Below are 6,503 nucleotides of genomic sequence, written 5' to 3' on the forward strand. Positions count from 1 at the left end.
CCTCTCACGAACACATCGCAGCATCCTCCATGCGCCTCATCCTGTGGTACCTGTTCTTGACCTGTGGGGGGTGTGAGACAGCAAGAGTGAGCTCACATACGTTCATCGCTCAACAAGTTGTGGGGAATAATGTGCATGAACTCGCCAAAGGTGGGAGCTCACGTGAAGTGTAAGGCTTACCAAAGAGGATGGTTAGAGCTGAGCATTGCTTTTAAAGTTGGTCAAAATTTTATTAGCAGTTACTAAGTATAAGTAAATACCAAACCCAATTAAATAGTAGAACAAAAGTAACAACCTCACCTGCGATGCAATGCATATGACATATTGAATTTAGTTCCATAAATTAATCATGTGAGTGTTCGAGCTGCTCATGACCGTGAGCACGGCTAGTATACCAGTTTTACACTCTGCAGAGGTTGCACATCTTTACCCACAAGTCATGTTACCCATCTGCCAAGAGACGGCCAATCCCATACACCTCTACCGAGGAGGCGAGGCAGGGTAACACTACGAGGCCTTTACAAAGTTCCACTAGCTTCAGAAAACCCGCTACAGTTTATAGGAAGCTCCAATGCAGGAATCCCTCGCATGACCGCCATCGCAGCAAAATCATCCCAAGGGCCTCCCTACACTGACCACTCCCCTACTGCCCTTGCCCCTTTCGGGTAAGGTAGTCATCCACTAGCTTTCCTAATTAATCAGCCAAGGGCGTCCATAAACCCTTGTAGTAGCACTATTTTCCCGGGTGGTTCTCCATGTTCCAATTAACATAATGATCTTAACATGAACAATAAATAACAACTGATAACAAAAGTATAATCATGAATAGTGTAATCTTCATACCCAAAACCACATAAAGCAATAGCAGGTACTACCCAAAAAGTTTAGTGGAGTCAAGGTATAAAGATAATCAAACTAGGGTAACCTGTTGGGTCCCATCAAAATTAACCTATGCAGATCATTATGATTAATCAGAACATGACTGGGTAAAAAGAAGTGATCAAGGGCACAACTTGCCTGGGACTTGAGATTCCAGGTACCAACTTGCTCTTCAGATTCTCATGACCTCACTGCTAGTCGTAGCAATACAAACAAACATGTATAGGCAAAATTAACATCACACCAAACATAAGGACAATTTGCGTAAGAATATTCTACGCGTCATAACGAGATCGTGGGATCGAGAACCGCTAAGATCGGAGTCACAATTAAGGGGTTATGATTTTATAAAAGATCTGTGTGGTTAAAATATTAAACTATATTATAAATTGGTTAATATAAATCATTTGAGAGGTTATTCTATAAATAATTATCTCCACTTTAATCTAAGTTATGAATTGACCATAGATCATATTCTAGTAGATTATAATGATAAGTAGTTTAACCAGACTAACCAACCTCAATTAAATATAGATCTAATTATAAAATAGTGAGACATGGTATAATAAATGTTGTTACTGCGTAGTAAATATTTATACGAGACTAACGCGACTGGAACGAGTAAATTCGGAATTAAGACGCAGGAATTATGATTTTCTGAAGATTTCATATGTTTTGTACAAGATTAATTAGGTGATCCAATTTAATATATGTTTTCATGTCAAAACAGTGGCACTAATTGATAAACACTAATGTTACAAAATTATAGGAGCTGGAATGGACCAATTTAGACTCTATATGAATTTTCTATGAATTATACAAGTTCTAGTAATTACTATTGCATTAAAAATCAGTTTATATTCCTTTTCTTTAATTATCCAATTCCTGGTCTGTGCGCGCTAAACCAAATAAACCCAGGGGTCTAACTCATAAAAGTCCTAAGTCTCAGTGCACAGTAAGGCTAGACTGCGGGTTGTTTTTAGGAAAGTATAGGGGCTCTTTTGCAAAATGTGTGGCCGAAAGGGTATGGTCAAACGAGATCCGTTGGATTAGAGGCCAACGACCCTGATTCTACCGGCCACCCCGTGAAACGGTATGTCATCGGGTCCGTAGGATCCGAGATCCATGGACGGGGTTGTATTAACGCGCGATCTATCCCCCACCATTGGATCCCAATCCAACAACCCAGATTATGGTTCCCACAAACAGCATGCTTATCCGATCTCGACCGCTGGTCTTCAAATCTCCGGCTACCAAGCCGTCTTCCCCCAACGCGACAAGAACCAGAGCATTGGCGCGCCGTGGCCATGCCCCACCAGAGATAACCCGCCCGGCACCTAGCGTCTAAGTATCTAGCGTGAATCACGGAGGCAGGAAGATATTTCTTACCCAAGGTCACGGTGGTGCCAGGCGCTGTTCCGCTTCGGCGCGCAGCAGGAGGATTCTCTGGCTAGCCTCATATGTGGCGGCGGCAACTCCCTTCTCTCCCCTCGGTCTCCCATGACAGCAGGCGCAGGTGCGACGGTCAACGACGGGGATGAGTCGGCCCAGTTGGCGGACTCACCACAGCCCGGCCGACCAGTTTTCGCCGTGTGTCAACACCAAAGTCCAGACGCAGGCGAAATTCATCGTCGGCGTACAGCTGAGGCTGCGACGGGATAGCACACGGAGTAGACGCGGATGCGAGTCGAGGTGGCTGGCCTGGGAGTGGGAGAAGCGGAGCTGGGACTCAGGCTTGGCTTTTATGCATCACGGGTGGAGTCCGCGCGGGAAAATCGCCCGGTGTATCACCCCGAAATACGGAACGGTCGCAGTGCTTGGTCATTCCAAATCACGGTGTTTGTTACGAATGCCGGGGAGCAGACTCCCAGATACGATGGAGATAGAATTTGGCTTGCATGATGATGTAAGGTGTGATGTCATCTGCGGCAAGGGGAATAAAATAATACAAAATAGGGATGTGGGCTGGTTGGGGGGAATGTGGGGGTGGGCTGCAACGCAAGTGAATCTTCCTTTTTTTATTTTTTTCATTTATTTTCTTATCTTCTTTCCTATTTTCAGATTTCAAATTCAATTTCAAGTGAGGTTTTGAAATCCAGACCCTATTTGAATGCACAAACAAACACCAATATGAAATGATTATTTCACATTTATTTACTCCTTATTTACTTTGTTCAAATAAGTATTTGTAAGTATGAAATTTAATAAGCATGGAGTTCACATAGTTATATATACCCCATAGGAGTAATTTATATAGAATAACTCACTATCCTATTTATTATAGTTTTTATATAGCAAACATTTTATATTTACTATTTATTAAAAAAGGGAAGAAAGTCTCAATTCATAACTTGTTATAATACGCTTGAGATTTTAAATCTTTAGGGAATTTAAGTCACCTAGATATGATTTTGGAATGTTACAAATTCTACCCCCTTAAAAATAATCTAGTCCCCGAGATTACTAAGAAAAGGGATATAAAAGGTTTTGTTTGTATTTCGCTTCTAGTTTCCAACTGGTACCAAGGCATAAAGTGTTTTTTAAGACTAAATATTAGGTGACTAGGATAGCATGGGTACCTTATAACCATGTTTTAGCTATTAGTAAGAAAGTTGGGGTAAGAAACATCAAGACAGGTATAAGAAAGAAAGATTTTGGCAAGGAAAGTCTCCATCATGCATAGTGGGTCTTGACTCATCTGATGATCCAGCTTGGTCTTTGAAGACTTGAGTTGGTGCTTATCCTTGCTTGATGAGGTTGATCATCTTCGGTCTTTAATCTTGGAGTTATCATCTGAGTTTATGGACAAGTAGATAGATGTGGGTAGGATAGGTTTTATGAGATAGTTCAAAATCTTGGGTGTTTTTAATTTATGTTGATCTATACGGATTATGCATGTAGGTCAAATAGTGGTATATGGTCAAGTTGGTCTATGGTACTAATTTAGTGCAGAGTTAATTAAGTTAAAACATGTTTTATAGGGGTAGAGTCTAACCCATTCCATCAACGTTAACTAACATTAGATTAGATCATATTAGATTAGATGAGATTATGTATATTCAGATTAGATCTGATTGAACTAGGTTAGATTAGATTGATCTGTTAGGTCACATTAGATTAGATCACACTATGTTTAATGGGATTTAATGGGATCTAAATTAGATTAGTTTGACTTAGACCGACTTGGATCTAATTAACTTCGATTAGATAATGGTCAGGATGGGGTAAGTATGTTTATCAGGACAAGATGAATCTATTGGGACAAGATAGAATCTTTTAAGATAAGATGGATCTGTTTAAAATAGATATACTTTAATGGAGGATAATCTAGGTTGTCAAGTTATCTTATGAATATATAGATTTTTATGTCTATATGTATATGCAGATGCAATTGTGGACATTACTCCACCACTAATCACACTCAATCAAAGATCCAAATCAGACAAATATCATAAGAACAAACACTCAAGCGTATAGATACCTATAAAAATAGTTTTGTTTTTGTTACTAAGAATAGGTCTCCTATTCCTAAAAGTCACTTTAGGCACATGATTTCAAAGTGTGAAATCCACATTTGTCTTTAGAAAGAAAAGGTAAGGATAATCAGAGTAAAGAAGAAATAGATGAGAAAAGATTAAGAAGAGTTTAGAAAGAATCAGAGTAGCAGAGGTAAGTAGATAGTGGTTGTCCAGTTCTATCTAGGTTTCGTCCTACAATCAACATTCCTCTGATACCACTTCTGTCACACCCGGATTTCGGGGCACCAAGACCCGGGCGCGAACATAATCACCAGGTGTGCTGGGACCAAGTCTCACACATATGATGAATCATGGCACATGATCGAATGTCACATCTTTACTATATAATAGGAGTTCTATACAAAATAAATAATTACATTATAAGGAGACAACGGTCCAGCAACCCAAAGTTGACTGGGAGACGACGGCCTAGACCTCTCACGAACACATCGCAGCATCCTCCATGCGCCTCATCCTGTGGTACCTGTTCTTGACCTGTGGGGGGTGTGAGACAGCAAGAGTGAGCTCACATACGTTCATCGCTCAACAAGTTGTGGGGAATAATGTGCATGAACTCGCTAAAGGTGGGAGCTCACGTGAAGTGTAAGGCTTACCAAAGAGGATGGTTAGAGCTGAGCATTGCTTTTAAAGTTGGTCAAAATTTTATTAGCAGTTACTAAGTATAAGTAAATACCAAACCCAATTAAATAGTAGAACAAAAGTAACAACCTCACCTGCGATGCAATGCATATGACATATTGAATTTAGTTCCATAAATTAATCATGTGAGTGTCCGAGCTGCTCATGACCGTGAGCACGGCTAGTATACCAGTTTTACACTCTGCAGAGGTTGCGCATCTTTACCCACAAGTCATGTTACCCATCTGCCAAGAGACGGCCAATCCCATACACCTCTACCGAGGAGGCGAGGCAGGATAACACTACGAGGCCTTTACAAAGTTCCACTAGCTTCAGAAAACCCGCTACAGTTTATAGGAAGCTCCAATGCAGGAATCCCTCGCATGACCGCCATCGCAGCAAAATCATCCCAAGGGCCTCCCTACACTGACCACTCCCCTACTGCCCTTGCCCCTTTCGGGTAAGGTAGTCATCCACTAGCTTTCCTAATTAATCAGCCAAGGGCGTCCATAAACCCTTGTGGTAGCACTGTTTTCCCGGGTGGTTCTCCATGTTCCAATTAACATAATGATCTTAACATGAACAATAAATAACAACTGATAACAAAAGTATAATCATGAATAGTGTAATCTTCATACCCAAAACCACATAAAGCAATAGCAGGTACTACCCAAAAAGTTTAGTGGAGTCAAGGTATAAAGATAATCAAACTAGGGTAACATGTTGGGTCCCATCAAAATTAACCTATGCAGATCATTATGATTAATCAGAACATGACTGGGTAAAAAGAAGTGATCAAGGGCACAACTTGTCTGGGACTTGAGATTCCAGGTACCAACTTGCTCTTCAGATTCTCATGACCTCACTGCTAGTCGTAGCAATACAGACAAACATGTATAGGCAAAATTAACATCACACCAAACATAAGGACAATCTGCATAAGAATATTTTACGCGTCATAACGAGATCGTGGGATCGAGAACCGCTAAGATCGGAGTCACAATTAAGGGGTTATGATTTTATAAAAGATCTGTGTGGTTAAAATATTAAACTATATTATAAATTGGTTAATATAAATCATTTGAGAGGTTATTCTATAAATAATTATCTCCACTTTAATCTAAGTTATGAATTGACCATAGATCATATTCTAGTAGATTATAATGATAAGTAGTTTAACCAGACTAACCAACCTCAGTTAAATACAGATCTAATTATAAAATAGTGAGACATGGTATAATAAATGTTGTTACTGCGTAGTAAATATTTATACGAGACTAACGCGACTGGAACGAGTAAATTCGAAATTAAGACGCAGGAGTTATGATTTTATGAAGATTCCATATGTTTTGTACAAGATTAATTAGGTGATCCAATTTAATATATGTTTTCATGTCAAAACAGTGACACTAATTGATAAACAATAATGTTACAAAATTATAGGAGCTGGAATGGACCAATTTAGAC

This window comes from Zea mays, chromosome 1 (assembly GCF_902167145.1).
Source record: "Zea mays cultivar B73 chromosome 1, Zm-B73-REFERENCE-NAM-5.0, whole genome shotgun sequence".
NCBI classification, from domain to species: domain Eukaryota; kingdom Viridiplantae; phylum Streptophyta; class Magnoliopsida; order Poales; family Poaceae; genus Zea; species Zea mays.